Genomic DNA, 21679 nt, shown 5'->3' on the forward strand with positions numbered 1-21679 from the left:
GTGGTGGAGACAATGCTTACTGAGGCACTGATCTTCATCCCATGTTACTAATTATGTCTCCTTGTCAGCTGAGTCTATCTTGCTTGCTCTTTAACTGACCTTACCCAACCTCTTTGACATTCTGCCCAGTACATCGTAGATCCTGCTTCCCTTTGATTGTTGTCGACAATCTGAGTTTCCTCCTTTGAACCTCTCTTCATTTGAACCCCGCTTTGGACAAACAAGAACCTGTTTGATCTTGCTACCTATTGTGACATATTCTTGAATGGAGAAAATGCTGCAAATACTCAGGAGGTGTAAAGTGTAAGTGGAGAGAGAAAAAAAATGCTGTATGTTTCAAGGCAATGATCTAAATGAACATAGAACAGTACAACACAGGTGCAGACCCTTTGGCCCACAATGCCAATTCAACAAAATTTCTTATGGCTGCGCATGATCCATATCCCCCCATTCTCTGCATCTTCAAATGTCGACCTAAAGCACCACCATTGCACCTGCTTCCACCACCACTCCTCACAGCCTGTTCCAGGCGCCTACATTTTCTACATAACTAAACTTGCCCAGCATATCTTCCTTGAACTGTCACCTTCTGCGGAATTGGAAATTGTTGCTGATTTAAGCCAGTTCAAAGACAGAATGTGCAGGTGGGGTAAAGAGCAAAAAGTAGTGGATAGGGCCCAGTCCATCACCTGTAAAGACTCCCAACCATTGAGCACATCACAGGAAAGCAGCGTCCATCATCAGAGAGCCCCACTAACCAGGTCATGTTCTCTTGTCGCTGCTGCCATCAGGAAGAAGGAAGGTAGCACAAGAGTCTGAGGACTCCACGCTTCAGAACAGTGACTACCCCTCAAACGTCAGGCTCTTGAACAAAGGGGATAAGTTCACTGAGCATCACTTGCCCCATCATTGAAATGTTCCCACAACCAATGGACTCACTTTCAAGGGCTCGTCATCTCATGTTCTCGATATTTATAGCTTATTTATATTATCATTTCTTCTTTTTGCATGTACACAGCTTGTTGTCTTCTGCACTTTGGTTGAAAGCGGTCATTCATTGATTCTGTTATAATTACTATTCTACAGATTTCTTGAGTATGCCCACAAGAAAATGAATCTTAGTTCCAGATGGTGATGTACATGTACTTTGAGAATAAGTTTACTTTGTACTTTGAACAAAAGCGAAGGTTAATGAAGATGTAGGTTGACAATATGGTAGAAGGTGTTGCAGCAAACCTGGGCTGCATGTATCTTAATTTTCTTGAAGATGACATAATATTACTCCATTGCTAACAAAACATAGGGAACCTTGGGCTTTAAGAATATAACACAAAGAGTATAAAAACCACCATATGACCAATTGGAACATTAGCTCAACTACACTGAACTTTGTATTAGGTTCTGGGAGCACACTTCAAATAGGACATGAAGGTATTGTGAAATGGATTTATTAGGATCAACTCAAGATAAGGGTTATGATGAAGATAGAGAAGCAGATACCCTTCTCCTTCGGGAAGTAATGATTGGCAGCAGATTGGATAATGTTAGATGATTCAACTAAGTAGAAGTAGGTAAAATTCCAGATGTTCCAGAATACCAGGAAACAGAAAATTCCAGATACACTCAGTGGGTCAACCAGTGCTCAAGGAAAGAGAAACAGAGTTAACATTGGAATAAAGAAAGAGAGAGAAATAAGTTAATTTTCAGTTACAGAGAAGGTGGAGGAGCGATGAATATAATAAAGGGAATATCTCTAATAGAGAGAAATCAAATGACCTCATGTAACAGTTAGAAGCAGATTAAGCTCCTGTATAATGGTTAGCTAATGAGGAAGGGTGGCATGGTAGCATAGTGGTTAGCACAACACTTTACAATACAGTTGACCCAGGTTCAATTCCTGCCACTGCCTGTACATTCTCCTGTGACTGCTTGGCTTTCCTCCCACAGTCCAAAAACATAATCGATTGGTAGGTTAATTGGTCATTGTAAATTGTCCCGTGACAGATAATGAAACAAGGAGAAACAGATTGTGTTTTTTTTTAATCTGTGTTATATGTTATTAGTAGCAGGTTTGTGGATAATACAGTACCCAGCAGATACTAATGGAGAGAGAAGAATTGGTCAAAAGCACAGATAGATACATCAGTTCTGACACAGACAGAAGGGAAAAGTTGGATATCTGAAGTTGCCAAATTCTATATTGAGTCCAGAATGCTGCAATGTACACAGGCTGAAAATTAATCAGTTTCTAAAACTTGTGTTGGGCCTCTTTCTAACAGGAGGCTACATACAAATAAGTCAGATTGTGAGTTGGATGGAAAATTAATACGGCAGCCGACAGGAAGCACAGCGTCTCCAATGTGGAATGAAATCAAGTCCAGTAGCCGAGGACCCAAACAGTACTCCTGTCAAGTCCGGTTTATTGTCAGGTGTACAATTACAGTGAGGTCCCTGGAGGTCAGGAAACAAATGGTGCAGCCTGTGACAGAGAGCTCTCGGTATACACACTCCTTACATACACATACATACTGCCTTGTCATTCTGCGGTTGTTGTGCTGAATGTACACACTTCAATGTCTTCCCCAGTATATTCTCGTAATGGGTCTTAAACCAAGATGATGCACACAGGTTTGCTTTATGGTGTCACGCACAATGGAGTATTCCATTTCTTTAGTAATAGAAAGTGTGTATTTTGTTCATATACTCTAGTTAAGGAAGATACTCCTGTTTATTTTGTAGTTATAATCATATTACATTGTCAGGTGCATCATATTCTAATTCATGTGTTGTCTTAAGTTAACATTGTGCGTAGTTAAGGATAATATGGCCTAGTGCCCAATAAATCGGGTCTTTCTTTCCCAGTGAAGAGAAATAAGGAACTGGAGTTCACACGGGACAAATAGTACGGAGATATTATTGTGTTTTCTGGTAGATTATTTTTGTAACTTTTACAGTTTTTGCTATTTTCACAAATTTTTGTAAGTTTGATTTTTGGCGCATCTAATAAATACACTTGCTCCAAAGTGCTAAGTGACTCCAGTCTTTTTTTTCAGTCATAACCCATGTCTCTATCACAGCCCCAGTAGGATATCAGGAAATTGCTTTGTGGTTTAAAGGTCGATAATGAAAGGGCGCAGAGTTAAGGTGATTGGCAAAAGAACAAGATACCAGAGGAGGAAGAACATTTTAATGTAATGACATAGCAGTTAGCGCCTTGCTTTACAGTGCCAATCACCTGAGTTCAATTCCTGCCACTGATTGTAAAACGTTTGTATGTTCTCCCCATGACCGCATTGGGTTTCCCCCAAGTGCTCCAGTTTCCTCCCACATTCCAAACACATATGGTTAGGGTTAGTGAGGTGTGGGCATGCTGTGTTGGCACTGGAAGTGTGGCAAAACTTGCACAATACCTGCTGATGTGATCTGATGCAAATGATGCATTTCACTGCATGGTTCGGCACATTGATACACATGTGACAAATAAAGCTAATCTATATCTTTAAATCTTTATTCAGGCATGCACTGACTCATAGCATGGTGGATAGAGTTTCAAGAGTCATCATAAAAGTAGATTTAGGTAAATACATAAAGGTGAAACACTTGCTTATATATGGTGAAAGAATGGGACCTAGGACCAACTCCTGTGAAAGAGCTGCCACCAAAATTAATGGCCTGAACGTTCTTCATTGCATTCTATGATTTCAGGATCCTATGATCTTGTATCATTTTACTCAGCAATGAAGAATTGAAAGACCAAGTCCCATTGTGCTTCATTGGAACAGAGTCAGGCACTGAGAAGAGCAGGAGTGAGAAGGCAAAATAATGATACAGATTATTGGAAACTCAATCGGACCAACTGATTTAGCAAAGCAATCCACCAGTTTACATTTGCCCATCATAATGTAAAACACTCATACTACTAGCAGTAACTACAAAATGCTCAATTCGAAGTACAACCAAATCATTGTTCCAAGCAGAGGGAAATGGTGGGAAGGGAGTCAAACAAAATGAATGTATTGCAATTTCTACTCAGGTATGGGCAAGTTCTGTTGGAGGGGTAGCTAGGGGGCAAAGGGAATACTGGCCTTCATTTGTCAGGGCAGTAGCCAGACTTCAGCTAGAGTACGAGTCACCACAGTACAGGAAAGATGTGAGAGCACTGAGGAGGGTGCAGAGGAGATTCACCAGGATGTTACTCAGTGTAGAGTGTTTCAGCTGTGAGGAGCAACTTGAGAATAGACTATGCTTTCCCTGGAGCTGAGGAGTTATGAAGGGACAAAGCTGTCATTTATAAAATCATGAGGAGTACAGACTGCAGGAAACAAAGAAACATCAGAGCGATCACTTGTTCACTACTGGCCCCATAGGACAGGTCGATACAATTAGAGAACTAGATTTGGGGTGAGGGGTTAAGAATTTAAGGAGATGTGAGAGACGCCTTATTCACCTACATAATGGTGAGTGACTGGAATACACTGCTGGAAGATGGGATTAAAATGGATGTTCCCATTGATCAGTGTGGCCTGGATGGTCTGTTTTAACATAGAATAGTACAGCACATTACAGGCCCTTCGGCCCACAATGTTGTGCCGATCTTCAAACCCTGCCTCCCATATAACCCCCACCTTAAATTCCTCCATATACCTGTCTAGTAGTCTCTTAAACTTCACTAGTGTATCTACCTCCACCACTGACTCAGGCAGTGCATTCCACGCACCAACCACTCTCTGAGTGAAAAACCTTCCTCTAATATCCCCCTTGCCTTAAAGCCATGTCCTCTTGTACTGAGCAGTGGTGCCCTGGGGAAGAGGTGCTGGCTGTCCACTCTGTCTATTCCTCTTAATATCTTGTACACCTCTATCATGTCTCCTCTCACCCTCCTTCTCCCCAAAGAGTAAAGCCCTAGCTCCCTTAATCTCTGACCATAGTGCATATTCTCTAAACGAGGTAGCATCCTGGTAAATCTCCTCTGTACCCTTTCCAATGCTTCCACATCCTTCCTATAGTGAGGAAATTTTCATGCTTTAATGCAAGTGACTCTAATGAGAGTGATGGAAGAAAGGAGCACAGAGCCACAAAAACAAGTTATCCTTTCAGAATACAGGAAGGGAAAGGGAGGCAGGAAGTAACATGGAATTTTGCAGTCTTTGACACCCAAAAATGAATTTAAGTTTTAAGTTGGGTAAGGTGAAAGGCGCACAGTGAAACACTACTGAAGAATTCTGAACATCACCAGATCAGAGTGCCTGACAGAGGTGAAGAAAATGTCGATTGCTGTACGGAGTGCTGAGAGCACTAGTTTACAAAGCACCACGTATCATGGAAGAATTTTGATTCATGTGTGGATCTGAAAAGTGAAGACCAGAATTTCAATTAGAACATAGAACAGTACATCACAAGAACAATCCCTTTGGCTCATGATTAAATTAAATTAGTAATTAAATGCTCCCTCTACCTACATGATATCCATATCCCTTCATTCTCTACACATTGATGTGCCTATCTCAGAACGTTGTAAACATCTCTATTAGAATCCATTTGGAACAAACTGATGTTGGAAACAATTGCTCAGGAAAGCTGTGTGACTGTTAAAGTGAGTCCCGGTTGGTGCCTTATTTCTAGTCTTAGCACCTATCATCGTTCTTACACATCAATAGGATTGGGACATTAGATGTCAACATTTCAAAGATTTGAAGTATATTTGTTATCAAAGAATGTATAAATTATGCATCTTGCTTACAGACAGCCACAAGCCAAGAAACCCGGAGAACTCAATTTGAAAAAAGACAGACCATAACAACTGCACGGAGAAAGAAAAGGAAACACACACACACACACACACACACACACACACACACACACACACACACACACACACACACACACACACACACACACACACACACACACACACACACACACACACACACACACACACACACACACACACACACAAGCATTCTAACCCAGACTGAGTCCTTAGATGTGCTCCCCAGAGCAGCCGGAGTAGGTACACATCGCGATCTCAGTTCATCACTTAGCGAGGCAAAAACAGTGAAACCAGCAGAGAAGGCGGCTGCCAGGGCAGTTCGCGGCCTCAGCACTTCCAGTCTATCTAGACTGGCGTTTAAATTGTCCAAGCACCAGGTAGTGCTTCGCTCTAGAACCCAGATCCCAGTGCAGTGACACACTTGGGCCACACAGGCCTAAGCCTTTCTGTGTAAATGTAGGCTGAAATGGCTGTTGCAGAGTGAAATGTGGAAGTTTCTATACGTGGTCCCACTTGGAGATGTTAATACCTTAGGGTGGCAAGGGGAAAGGTAAATATTTCCTACAGGGAAGAAACATCATCTCATTGTGCTGTTTCATGTAACTGAGTAATAAAGTGAACACTTGTTCAATTATAACTGCGCATCTCCAGGTGTTCTGGCCTCAAGCATGCTACCATCAATAACTTGAGAAGCAGACAAGCATCAGTCGGTGGATCAATGACATAAACTGGGCAGGTTAAATTAACTGTTCAGGATGGGAAGGATGCAGAGAGACAACAAGGTGGAAGAAGCATGACAAGAGAAAGGAAAACTCTTTGATATCATCTTTCACCACCTCAACAAAACAGTTGACACCCAATTAGGTATTCCTTCAAAGTGGTACCAGTGTACTAACATAGGAAAAGACAGCAGCCAAATTGTGCACAGTAAGGCTACATACACACTAGATTGGATAATTTTGAAAACACCGGTTTCGCGTAAAAACGATAGGCGTCCACACTATCCGTTTTTGAAAATATCTCTATCCACACTGAAACGGAGATTTCAGTGAATCTCCTCCTCCTGCGCATGCACAGGACACATCTACTGAAAACAAGCGACATGTTTGGTGTCGAATCTCGCCGTAAAAGTGCGCGTTTGTGTAGTTATAGACTAGAAAAACTTAAAACAACGGACAGCTGTTGGCTCTTGCACAGGAGAACTTAAAACTAAAAAAAAACAAATACTGGAGCATACGGTGGCAACCGACAGGGAATTCACAGACAGATTGACCCGGCTGACGACGAACACTGAAAAACTGACTAACTCTGTTGCATTAATAAAGCACCTTGTTAAATGTATAAAACATGTCTGAATCAGTGTTATCTTGTATTTCCATACAATGTTACATTAGGCTGTTACACATCTATTGTCAGAGAAGTACTTGCATAAATAGGTAAACCACCATCATACAAGCAAGGACAGAAAACAGGGCAAAGTGGGTATACTTATTTATTCAGTAAGTTATGGATCAAAGTATTTGGTGAGTACATTTCTAACTCTTCTGGTGTCAGTCTCGTTGCCGTCTGTTCTGAAATTGTTAGGTTGCGTTCAAGAAAACAATGAAATAGCGCGCTGCCGTCTGACAGCATTTTCAAAAGTCTCCGGTTACCCCGTCCACACTGATCTGCCCAAGCAGCGTTTTCAAAAATACCCACCCTGGAAAGCGTTTCTGAAAAGCTCCGGTTTCGGGGGACGAAAACGCCGTTTTAGTGTGGACAGAGGGTAAAAACGAAGAGAAAAAGCTTGGTTACGGATTTATCCAGCGTAGTGTGGACGTAGCCTAAGACTTCACAAATAGCTTTGAGGTAAATGACTATTTGATGAAATAATTGAGATGGAACTTTGGAACTATTTGATATATAAGCAGCTAATTAATTCTGTATTACTGCGACTGCCTTCTAAAAACGTGAATGATTTAATTTTCTCTTTATGCAACACATGCTACTGCAGTGCTGAAGCATGTTGAAACCCAACAACAATAATGAGCAGGCAGAAAGAAATTGTGGTAGGTTATCCATATTAATTGTTCAAAGCAGAAACCCTTTACTTACAGTATCCCACATGGAGCCAATCCAAATATATATATATGTATACATATAAATAAAACCTTCTGCTTCATGCTGGTATGAATATGAAATATACTGATATCAGAAATGGTGTGAACATAATGAAAAGTAAAATCTCCTCCATCAATAAAATAAAGCAGTGTAAATGTCCTGAATCCACTACCTTATTTTATTTAAATATCTATTACAGCCTCCAAATCCCTATATATTCTGAACACATAGCCCATTTTATTTTACAATGATGACAGTTTAATCACTTTTCAAGTCATTGCAATCCCAGATCTACTTGTCACTGGTGAGGCTTCACTTTATTGAGGCTTATAATATATATTATTAAAAGAATTATGGATCACAGAAAGTCCATGGAAGATTGTAATTTAAACTGAAGATTCCATTGATACTGCTCAAGCTGCATTCACATGGTTGACAATGTTATCCGGTCCTTTGGAGTAAATTGCAACCGGATTCACTCTCAAGTTCCAGTGGCAGCTATTTATTGTTAATGGATCAACAGATCCGTGGACAGTTATGTGCACTGTGGGGAAAGAAATGAAAATGTCTGGGGATAACTTTTTATTGGCACTTCTGCAGCAGAGCTTTGGTAGGTTCTTATCAGAGCATAGGTTAAAATTGCCTAGATAGAGCTAGTTTTAAAAAAGAAAGCACTTCCTGGTCCTCACCTCGGTAACACTGATGATTACTGCCAACTGGGTAATCCAGCATGGTCAAACTAAACTGAAAAGTGGTAGCATGCACCGCACAGTATAAGTCTATTGCCCTTTTCTACACATTGCTTAATTTCAGGGAGGTCATAGAATGTAGATTCTCTAGGACAAACATAAAGCTTTTAATGTGACATGGATGCAATATTTCTTCCTGTGAAATAGGTTTGCACATTATACTCTATTAAGGGTGTTATGTAAAGGCAATTTGTCATGCTGTAAACGTTGAGTGAGTGAACTAGCTGTGACTAGAATTGGAATGTAGATTACACTTGTATATAAATCTCAGACGGCTGGATGCTGGCCTCAGTCCAGGTACTCTGGTAATTTCTAACACCCTAAATAGACAAAGTAAACTTTTTGGAGATGTGAACTGGCAGGAAAGAGCTCAAGTTGAGATGGCCAATACACTCTTGTGTAAGAGGCTGCAGGCTGTGGCAAACTGATTGCACAAGCAAATGATTTTTCCCGGACACGAGAGATTGCAGATGCTGGAAATGTGTTGCTCAGCTACTTTATCATTCTCCTTGTAGATCGCTCACCCTGTTAAAATAGCATACAGGCATGCATGCAATACAGATCTGTGGCTTTTGATTCTTCAACCATCTGTTTTCACTTTGGTGTCTTCCCATGCTTCATGGGCAATATCACAGGTACGTAGGAAATGAAGTCATCACAATAGGTTGGATTACACAGTTCCCAAAGGTAACTTTCACATTAATCCCCAGAACTGGGACTAATTTATGGGAACTGAAGTTATATTCACAAGTGAGGTGCGGTATGTGAAAGTGCAAAGTACAATGAATAATGTCAATGATATAACACTAGCTTTCCTTCGCAAGTCAGTGAGGATTTTGCACCAACTAGAACATTCTTCAGAAGAGGAGAGTATATTGGCAGACCCAACAGGTGACACAAGAAACATTCTTTTACACTTCACTCAGTCTACTGTTCACACCATGAAATAACAGTGCATTCTGGATCAGCAAAATCTATGAGTTCTGATGACATCCCATTGATAGCAGTAAACAACCAACTACATCTTTACTCATTCTGGTGCACAACCAGGCCTGAGAATTGTTGAGGTATGTACTGCCTGTAGAAAGCACAACAAATCCAAAGAAGGTATTTATCCAAATCTCAATCACCAGCCACGATAAAACTTGCTATTCACAATGCCAATATCAATATCATAGTTACAGAGGACCATTTAGCTTTGGTCAAGCACAAGCTAAAGGGCTGCATTCCAGGGTAGAGGTGTAGGTGACTAACCTCTATAACATTACAACAACCTCAACATCAGATGGTCTCAATAAAATTAAAGCTATTGGGAATCAGCACAGCAGCTCTTAATTTGCCGGAGGAATGCAGGTTAGTGTTCTTTACCCGAGAACTCTACATTGTAGGGCAGACTCAAATGGAGCAAATAGGCCAAATCTGCTCCATGTTTTGTGATCAAAGTGATTGCAGGACAGAAATGAACAAAAACAACGCGTGGGAGCGGACACACAGGCACAGGGAAAGGTGGGGTTAGGACCTGGGGAGGGAAGACACACAGAAATGCTTCATTCCCCACTGACAGAAGAGGCCTGTAGCCATCCAGAGCCAACAAATCCATCCCCATCCATCCCACTGGCTTCCCGGCAGCTTGTTCATATGTACAACGTGCACACAAGCAAGGCATTCATAACCCGGGGAGTACCTTTCAGAAAGGAAGATGGTTGTAATTGTTGGAGATTATTCATCTCAGATGCAAAACATCACTGCTAGTTTTCTTGAGAAGGGTTTTAGATTCAGCACTGTACTCTCAAACTGTGTCATCGATGGTTTCCCCCCCTCAGAAAAGGGGATATTTGCTGATTTTAATGCAAAATTCAGCTCCATTTGCACCTCCTCAACTACTGAAGCAGGATTCAAAGTACCTTTATTATCAAATATATAAATTGATCAACCTTGAGATGTGTTTACTTACAACTAGCCACAAAGCAAGAAACCCACAAGAACCCAATTAAAGAAAAAAATAAAAAGACCAACACTTGATGCACAAGAGAAAGGAGGGGGGAAACACAAATCATGTAAACAATAGAAGCAAACAACAATATTCTAAACCAAATTGAGTCCTTAGATCCGAACCCCAGAGCAGCCTGAAGTAGGCCCAAAGCCTTGCTCCTCAGTTCATCATATTAGTGGATACGGATCACAGCAGCCAGGTAGTATTCTTAGCCTCAGTGCCATGGGGAGAGGTGTGACCATCACAGAGAGCGAATGAAATTGGCTTTCGCCTTGGTTCCCAACACCCTGTCTTTTCCGTCTGTCTAGGCCAGCAATTAAATTGACCAAACGTTCAGTATTAGTCTGCTAAGTGGCAAGGAACACGTACAGTATATCAAACAAATGCCAAGCATTGACCATCTCCAACAATTCTAACCATCATCTCTTGAAATTCAATGAATCAATTTAAAAATGGAACTCTTTTGAGCACCACATCATGGTCTCATAATAGTGTAAAAAATATTCTATGTGGGAGAAATAAAACAAACATTTGCTTTTATACTACTGTCTTGTTTCACCCACAATGATTTCAAGTCCTTATTATTCACAAAGCATTGGTAGTTTTCAAATAATGAATATACACAGGATTTAAATATAGCTTTGATCTCACAGGCGTAACATGGTAATATTTTCTCTTTCTGACAGTACAACATCATACTTGCATGTGTTATCAATTCCTACTAAAGCAAGCAGCCAATTTATTTTCCTCAAAAACAACATTTTGTGATGTGTTCCAAAACTGTAAGCAATACAGGTGGATTTGAGAACAATTGCAGACAGAGACAGAGTTGGTCAAATGACTTCAAACTTTTACTTCAACAGTCAGAGGTGCTTAAAACAACCATCTGTAAAATACAGAAGCACTTAAGAGTTCACAGAGAATATAACAAAAAAAGGCTTTAGATAAATTGTCCCAGAAGATCCAAGGCTTCAAGAGAAAATCCGGCAAGTCAGTCCACAAAACAAAGGGGTTATTTCCACAGGCTAGATCCCAGGTAAATCTTTTCACAGAACCGACACAGGAGAATGACTAACTCTAATAGTTGATTCCAACGAGCAACTGATAGACGCAACCACCAACCTTAAACACCTCTCAGGTGTGTTTCGTAATCCATTTGAGGTTCCTCCCAGTGATTAGCGGTGAGGATCTCTGCCCAGACGGATGACATCATTGCTCTTGGAGGTGTCAGTACCGCCTGCAGGGCGCTTCAGGTGTTACAAATCTGACTGAGTCCATACCTTGGAACTGAGTTTACAGCCAACCATCCTGTACCAACTTGGAGTCCCAGTTGCCATTTGAAACTCTCAAATTGAAGACTAATTTACAGAAGCAACACTTAGATGCTGGAGGGACTCAGCAGATCAGGCAGCATCTTTGAAGGGAAATGGGTAGTTGATTCTTCAGAGTGAGATCCTTCTGGACTGAAAGATACAGGGCAGATAGCCAGTATGTAAAAAGATTATGGGAAGGTCTGGAACAAGAACTAACAGGTGATAGGTGGCTCAAGGTGAGAGGGGTAATTGGCAGATGGATGAAGGGAGAATGGGGATAGCGGCTGAAGGTGGGAGAACGCCAGGGGCTGAAGATGATCGACATAATATACAGGCTCTTACAGGACTTTGCAAAGAGCAACTACAGAGCAATCACAGTCTATCTGACCAGAAGAAGATGATGAATAAGGACAAAGGAGAAGAAATGCTGGAACTGTGAAGTGTAATTGCTGGAACTCTGAAATAAAAGAGAATGCTGGCAATACTCAGCAGGTCAGACAGCACCTGTGAAGAGACAAACTGAAGACCATGCTGTTGTGTAGAGGGACTTGGGAGTGCTTGTGCATGTATCGCAAAAAGTTGGCTTGCAGGTACAACAGGTTGTTAAGAAGGCAAATGGAATGTTGGTCTTCATTGCTAGAGGGATTGAGTTCAAGAGCAGGGAGGTCATGCTGCAACTGTACAGGGTACTGGTGAGGCCGCACCTAGAGTAATGTGTGCAGTTCTGGTCTCCATACTTGAGGAAGGATATACTGGCTTTGAAGGCAGTGCAGAGGAGGTTCACCAGGTTGATTCCAGAGATAAAGGGGTTAACCTATGAGGAGAGATTGAGTTGCCTGGGACTATACTCTCTGGAATTCAGAAGAATGAGAGGGGATCTTATAGAAACATACAAAATTTTGAAAGGGATATATAAGATAGAAGTAGGAAAGTTGTTTCCATTGGTAGGTGAGACTAGAACTAGGGGACATTGCCTGAAGATTTGGGAGGAAGATTTAGGACAGAGATGAGAAGAAACTGTTTTTCCCAGAGAGTGGTGAATCTGTGGAATTCTCTGCCCAGGGAAGCAGTTGAGGCTTCTTCACTGAATATATTTAGATAGATTTAGATAAGTATATTTAGATATTTAGTTAGCTAGATTTTTACATAGTAGATGAATTAAGGGTTATGGGGAAAAGGCAGATAGATGGAGCTGACTTTACAGACAGATCAGCCATGATCTTATTGAATGGTGGGGCAGGCTCGATGGGCCGGATAGCCTACTCCTGCTCCTATTTCTTACGTTCTTATGTTAAACACTGAACTAATGTTACACGTGCATGACCTTACACCAGAACTAGCTGTCTGACACAGGAGAGGATGGTACTTCAAATTGTTGAATCCTTCATTGAGTGACAAAGGTTATAGGGGGTTCCATGGACCCTATACTTAATGGTATTGGTCCATGGCATTAAAAAAAAGGGTTGTGAACCCCTGGTTTGCAATAAACCCAGTCAGAAGAATAGTTGCTGTACCCTGAGCCAATATACCACTCTGCTGGAATGATGGCAAAGGGGTCAGAGTGAGACGGGAACTTCATGTGGCAGGTAACTGGAAGCTCAGGGTTATCCTTACAGAGCGACCACTAATGGTCTGCACAGTGGTCACACAATCTATATTTGTCTTCTCCAATGTCAAGGAAATCAAATTATGAACAACAAATGCAATGCACGATATTGGAAGAAGTGAAGTGACATTTAAAAGGCATTTAGTGAGGCACATGAACGTTCCAGGAATAGAAGGATATTGATCATATGCAGGCAGATGGGCTTTGTCTAATTTGATAACAAGATCAGCACAGGTATTGTAGGATGAAAGCCCTGCTACTGTACTGCACTATTTGATGTATTTTTGTTCCATACAAGTGCAAGAAAATCGCTGCTTCACCTGGAAAAAGTGTGTCCCTGTATGGTGGGAAGAAGAGATGAAAAGACATACAGCATATTACATCTCCCGCCAGTTCAAGAGAAAATGAAGCGAGAAGGGAACTGGTTATTAGTGTGATCAGGGAGTCACGGAGGGAACAGTTCCTTCAGAATTCTGAAAGGAAGGGCAACAGAAAGTATATTTGGTGGCGGAATATTTTTTTACTTATTGGGGGTATTCTTATTAGGACACAAAATGGGGACCATTTTGCAGGTAACTGTACTTCTACACATGCAGACAAGGTGGTAAAGAAGGCACATGGCACACAGGCCCTTATTACATGGGGTATTAAGTACAAGAGTTGGGTTGTCATGCAAGGTATTGGTGAGGCTGCTCCTGAAATATTGTGTGCAGTTCTGCTCACCATACCATTGAAAAGATGTGATTTAGCCACAGAAGATGCAGGAACAACTCACAAGGATATTGCCAGGACTGGCGCTGTAAGGAGAGACTGACTAGGCAGGGGCTTTTCACCCTGGTGTGAAGGACACTGGGTGGTGACTTTAAGCAGGTTTACAAAGTCATAGAGGGCATGATTAGGGTGGAGGGTAGGGAAACTTGGAAACGTAGATTGAAGGTGAGAGATGAAAGTTTTAAAACAAACTTAGGGGCAGGTTTTTCACATGGAAGATGATGAGTACGTGGGAAAAGCTGCGACTGGTACACTTAGAACATTTAAAAGACACTTGGACAGGTAAATTGATGCAGAAGGTTTAGAGGGATATGGGGCAACTAAAAGCAAGCGAGACTAGCTCAAGAAAGCATGTGAGTCAGCATTGACGAGTTAGGCTGAAGGGCCTGTATTTATCCAGTGTAATTCAATTACTTTATGACTGTTATTGGGACACAAAAGGGGGACCATTTTATTTTTCCTGGAGATGCATGAAATCTCCCTCAGATTCAGCCATTCATCTGCACAATAGAGGTAATTTTTGATGGTCAATTAACCCACAGGCCCACATGTCAGAATCAGGTTTAATATCACCAGCATATGTTTGTGAACTTTGTTGTGTTTGTGACAGCAGTACAATGCAATACATAATAATAGAGAAAAAAATATATAGTTAAATTAAATAAGTAGAGCAAAAATAGAAATAATAAAGTAGTGAGGTAGTGTTCATCAGTTCAATGTCCATTCAGAAATCGGATGGTAGAGGGGAAGAAACTGTCCCTGAATCACTGAGTGTGTGCCTTCAGGCTTCTGTACCCCTTTCTGATGGTAGCAATGAGAACAAAGCCACCTGTGTGATGGGCGTCCTTAATGATGGATGCTGCCTTATTGAGGCATCACTCCTTGAAGATATCTTGGATACTATGGAGGCTAGTGCCCGTGATGGAGCTGACTAAGTTTACAACTCTCTGTAGCTTATTTTGATCCTGTGCAGTAATCCACCCCACCTCCACACCACGGTGCTTCTGTGAGGAAACTTGCAAGTGTCTTTGGTGACGTAGCAAATCTCCTCAAACCCCGAATGGAATATACCTGCTGTCGTGCCTTCTTTGTAGCTGCTCTTGGGTTTCTGTTCAATTTCTGTTCTTTGGGGAACTCCTAGGAGTCTAATTCCAAGGTTTCAATTTATTTTAAGGTACAAACAAACATACAAGTACTAACTGAAGAGCTGAGAAACAATGCTAAGGGGACTAAGCTAAAGGAATAAAAGACAGGGCTTCGGAAAAATCCATCAGCTTTATAGATAAGATTTATAGACAATAGACAATAGGTGCAGAAGTAGACCATTCGGCCCTTCGAGCCTGCACCGCCATTTTGAGATCATGGCTGATCAACTACTATCAATACCCGGTTCCTGCCTTGTCCCCATATCCCTTGATTCCCCTATTATTAAGATACCTATCTAGCTCCTTCTTGAAAGCAAACAGAGAACTGGCCACCACTACCTTCCGAGGTAGTGTATTCCAGACCCCCACAACTCTCTGGGAGAAGAAGTTTTTCCTTAACTCTGTCCTAAATGACCTACCTCTTATTCTCAAACCATGCCCTCTGGTACTGGACTCTCCCAGCATCTGGAACATATTTCCTGCCTCTATCTTGTCCAATCCCTTAATAACCTTATATGTTTCAATCAGATCCCCTCTCAATCTCCTTAATTCCAGCGTGTACAAGCCCAGTCTCTCTAACCTTTCTGCGTAAGCCAGTCCAGACATCCCAGGAATTAACCTCTTGAATCTACGCTGCACTTCCTCTACAGCCAGGATGTCCTTCCTTAACCCTGGAGACCAAAACTGTACACAATACTCCAGGTGTGGTCTCACTAGGGCTCTGTACAAATGCAAGAGGATTTCCTTGCTTTTGTACTCAATTCCCTTTGTAATAAAGGCCAACATTCCATTAGCCTTCTTCACTGCCTGCTGCACTTGCTCATTCACCTTCAGTGACTGATGAATAAGGACTCCTAGATCTCTTTGTATTTCTCCCTTACCTAACTCTACACCGTTCAGATAATAATCTGCCTTCCTGTTCTTACTCCCAAAGTGGATAACCTCACACTTATTCACATTAAATGTCATCTGCCAAGTACATGCCCACTCACCCAGCCTATCCAAGTCAACCTGAATTCTCCTAACATCCTCATCACATGTCACACTACCACCCAGCTTAGTATCATCAGCAAATTTGCTGATGTTATTTTCAATGCCTTCATCCAAATCGTTGACGTAAATTGTAAACAGCTGTGGTCCCAATACCGAGCCCTGTGGCACCCCATTAGTCACCACCTGCCATTCCGAGAAACACCCATTCACCGCTACCCTTTGCTTTCTATCTGCCAACCAGTTTTCTATCCATGTCAATGTCTTCCCCCCGATGCTCTGAGCTTTGAATTTACCCACCAATCTCCTATGTGGGACCTTATCAAATGCCTTCTGAAAATCGAGGTACACTACATCCACTGGATCTCCCCCGTCTAACTTCCTGGTTACATCCTCGAAAAACTCCAACAGATTAGTCAAGCATGATTTACCCTTGGTAAATCCATGCTGGCTCGGCGCAATCCTATCACTGCTATCTAGATATGCCACTATTTCATCTTTAATAATGGACTCTAGCATCTTCTCCACCACCGATGTCAGGCTGACAGGTCGATAGTTCTCTGTTTTCTCCCTCCCTCCTTTCTTAAAAAGTGAGATAACATTAGCCATTCTCCAATCCTCAGGAACTGATCCTGAATCCAAGGAACATTGGAAAATGATTACCAATGCATCCACAATTTCCAGAGCCACCTCCTTTAGTACCCTAGGATGCAGACCATCTGGACCTGGGGATTTGTCAGCCTTCAGTCCCATCAGTCTTCTCATCACCGTTTCCTTCCTAATGTCAATCTGTTTCATTTCCTCTCAATTCCCAATTTCTTAGATAGAGATAAATTACTTAATAGGCTACATAATTAAAACTATTACATCACATGGATTATGTGCTAATACTTAGCCAATGAAAAATGAGAAAGGTGATAAATCGTTAGTTTAGCTGCTATACCACTTTCTGCCAGTGTGTGTGAAAAATACATGTAATTGTTAAAGAGTACAAAGCTTATAAAAAGTATTTTTGAAAAAATGGTAGTTTCCAACAATGCATCAATATGTTTTTTGTATATTAAGAAACTGGAGCACCCAGACAAATCCATGAGGTCACAGAGAGAACATGCATACTAACAGCACCAGAGGGTGACATTGAACTTGGGTGCCAAGCTGTATGGCAGCAGCTTCACCAGCTATGCCACTGTGCCACCAACAGCCCTGTTCATAAAGAGAAACTGCTGTGGTTGTTCTGTGGTTCTGTGGTTCTGTGTATGGCGTGACATGGTAGAACAAGATAGCGTATGAGCAGCTCATTAAATCAGTCATTTATGTTTTGCAGAACACTCTCTCTGGATAGAAGCTCACATTTCACTACCCTTGCTGTTTATAGGTAAGAATGCCAACACACAGTAATGTGATCAGAAACTCATTGTCAATGGACAGATAATGGAACAAAATACAAAAGGAATCAATGCCTTCAGATTGTAACCATTAAGAAACATTATTATGCAGCAAATGCCCGGTAGTTATCATCCAATTTTGTGATTTCCATATGCACAAATAAAACACCATACATCAAAATTCAAAAAGCTATTATTTTCAATTCTCTATAATGGAAATTTGAAGACAAAGCTAGTTGTTTTTCTCTTCCTTTTGCCTTTATAACATAAATAAATTATTCATGGGATATAGTTTTATCCACTGATTTTCTATTTTGCATTCTTAGGGTACAGGTGTTTATTCTTTAATCACAGCCCTGAGATGTAGAGCAACTTTAGAGATCAAGTAAAGATTGACTGCTTGAAAGTTTATTCCTGCCCATTCCTGTGATGGTGAGTTGGACAAAGTAGGAGAAATTCAAAGGTTCAAAGGTCCAATTTAATGTCAGAGAAATGTATACAATATACATCCTGAAATGCATTTTCTTTGCAAACATCCATGAAAACAGAGAAGTGCCCCAAAGAATGAACAACATTTAAACATGAGAACCCCAAAGTCCCCCCCAGCTCTCCCCTCCCATGTATAAGTGGCAGCGAGTGAGGGGGGCAACTCCCCCCTACCCCCACCGGCAAAAATAAACAAGCATCGCACTCAAGTGTGAGCAAAGCAATAGCAAGTACACGGACTTGCAGTTACCCCAAAGACTTGGCATCTCACACCGGCATTCGACATACCACGGGTTCTCTCTCTCCCTAATAAGGGAGAGGGAGGTGTTTCCATTTTCCCAGCAAGCAGGGAGACGTAACAAACAACTCGCTGGTTTACGATGTTAAAAGTCTGTTACGTTGCTTTTTTCAAGCTCTGTGCCTGAAGATCGCAAAGATCTCGGGTCTTCGGACTCACAGCAGAAGACTTTCTGACTCCCCTGATGACATACGGATTTCCTGCCATGACATCAACCCTCGATCTGCCCATCTCCAGAGCCCCGAGATCTTAGGCTTCCAAATACAACCAGACTCTCAGGCTGAACCCTTGGCGTGGCAAACAACGGCCAGTCCTGAAACCCTGAGAACGGGTCCCATTCCCACAAAAAACCGAAGTTGGCTTGTAACTCCAGGTCAGGGTTTTCAAAAGAACCCTGAAAGGAAAAAATAAAGATATTAAAGATGGAAATGGAGCTGTTTCTGAAGATGCAAGCAAAGGAGCTGCCGTTTAACACCATCTTAAGTCCGCCTCTCTGGAGATTGTTTAGAGATCTGACAAAGACGTCACCAAAAAATCAGTGTTTGAGACTGCTTTTGGTGTTGTGGAGAGCTTGAAAAAAGCAAACAAGGTTTGGAGTATAAAATAGGCAGGATCACATTTTCTGCACAATTAGAGATTTTCATTACATTGGACAAAACTAAGCAAACTGCAGCCCCTATTTTAATCCTGTTCCTGTTGTATTCAGAATGGATTGCTGTTTTACCCATGTCAGCTGCCCATTCTACCATGGTGATGTACATTCATATCAAACTGGTCAATTGGATACCCATTTCATCTGGCTTAGAACTGCTTAAACCATTTCAGGTACATACTTTACCCAGACACATCTGCATGAAACGTTGCCATAGAAAAGCAGCATCTATCATCCTCACCACCCAGACCGTGCTCTTTTCTTGCTGATGCTATCAGGTAAAAGGTACAAGAGCCTCAGGACTCACACAGCCAGGTTCAAGAACAGTTACCAACCTCAACCATCAGGCACTTGAACAAAAGAGATGAGAGAGTCTAGGACACGAGGGCACAGTCTCAGGATAGAACGGCGCCCTTTCAAAACAGAAATGCAGAGAAATTTCTTTAGCCAAAGGGTGGTGAATTCATTGCCATGTGCAGCTGTGGAGGCCAGATCATTGGGTGGAGTTAAAGCAGAGATTGATTGGTTCTTGATTGGACATGGCATCAAAGATTACAGGGAGAAGTCTGGGGAATTAGGGTTGAGGAGGAAGACAAAAAGGATCAGCCATGACTGAATGGCGGAGCAGTCTCGATGGGCCAGATGGCTTAATTCTGTTCCTATGTCATGGTTTTATGGTCTAACTACGCTCATTCTATTTCTGGTGTTCCTCCAACCAATGATCTCACTTTAAGGACTCTTTATCTTGTTATTTCATGACTCATTATTTATTGCTATTTATTTATTTTGTATTTGCACAGTTTGTTGTCTTCCATAGCCTTCCTCTTTCATTGATCCTGTTTACAGTTAATGTTCTATAGATTTGCTGAGTATGCCCACAGGAAAAAGAATCTCAGGGTTGCATGTGGTGACATGTATGTAATCTGATAATAAATTTTACTTTGACTTTTGAACTTTGAAATTGGCATCCATTTTACCTGGTTCAAGTAGCCATTTTATCCATGTCATGGGTGATATTTCCCAAGTCACTTGGTGCACAAAGCATTAAAGATAACCAATCAAGGATGAAAGTAGGATGCTATCTGCCAACTTGTACTCCGTCCCCCTCCCCTCACCACCTTATTTTGGCTTTTTCCCCCTTCCTTTCCAATCCTGATAAAAGGTAAAGGGTCCTGGCTCAAAATGTAGATTGTTTATTCCCGCCCCACAATAGACGCTGCTGGCCTGCAGCATCTTGTGTTGCTCTGGATTTCTAGCAGAAGAAGAACCTCTTTTTTTAAAAAATATATTTTTTATTAAATTTTTAAGAGAATTACATAAAATGAATAGAATAATAGAGTAATGAAAATTAATATCAGCCCTCCCCCTCCCCTTAACCCTTCCCCCCTTAACATCCCTATCTAAAAAAAAGAAAGAAAAACAAAAAAAAAGAGAAAGAAAGAAAGAAAGATTGCCTGGATATCGGAAGATCCCCACATGCTCCATGGAGTTCAAAGTAGCTTTAGTATATATCTTTATTTATTTATTTTCCCAAATAGCTAATAATTTTATCTTCGAAGGACCTATATATTTAATCCTATCTTTTGTAAATAAGGGTGCCAAATTTTCAAAAATATATCATATTCATTTCTTAAATTATAAGTAATTTTTTCAAGTGGAATGCAGCTAAATATCTCATTATTCCAACGGTCCATAGCTAAGTATGAATCTGATTTCCAAGTAACTGCAATAGCTTTTTTGGCTACTGCCAATGCAATTTTTATAAATTTTTTCTGATATTTATTCAATTTAGGTTTCGGTATTATCCCTTCAATATCGCCTAATAAAAATAATATTGGGTTTTGTGGAAGTTGTATTCCAATAATTTGTTCTAGTAAAAGTCTTAAATTTATCCAAAAAGATTGAATTTTAAAACAAGACCAAGTAGAGTGTAAAAAAGTACCAATTTCTTGATTACATCGAAAACATTGGTCAAATAAATTTGGGTTTAATCTATTTTTTTTGTGGTGTAATATATAATTAATGTAAAAAATTGTATTGTAGTAATCTGAGTCGGACATTTATTGTATTTGTCATACTGTCAAGGCATTGTCTTGACCAACTTGTTTCATCAATTTTAATATTCAAATCAGTTGCCCATTTTTGTCTTGACTTATGAATTCCTTGTTTAATTGTCTGCTTTTGAATCAAATTATACATACAAGAAGTAAATTTTTTAATTTTTCCTTTTTGAATTAAAATTTCTCTTTCATTAGGCTTTGGCATTAACATTGTTTGACCCAGTTTATCTCTTAAATAAGCCCTTAATTGAAAGTAACAGAAAAGAGTGTTGTTTGATATTTTATATTTATTCTTTAGTTGATCAAACGACATCAATATACCTCCTTCAAAACAGTCACCAATATATCTAATCCCTTTTTG

The sequence above is a fragment of the Hemitrygon akajei genome, chromosome 8 (assembly GCF_048418815.1).
Source record: "Hemitrygon akajei chromosome 8, sHemAka1.3, whole genome shotgun sequence".
Taxonomy (NCBI): domain Eukaryota; kingdom Metazoa; phylum Chordata; class Chondrichthyes; order Myliobatiformes; family Dasyatidae; genus Hemitrygon; species Hemitrygon akajei.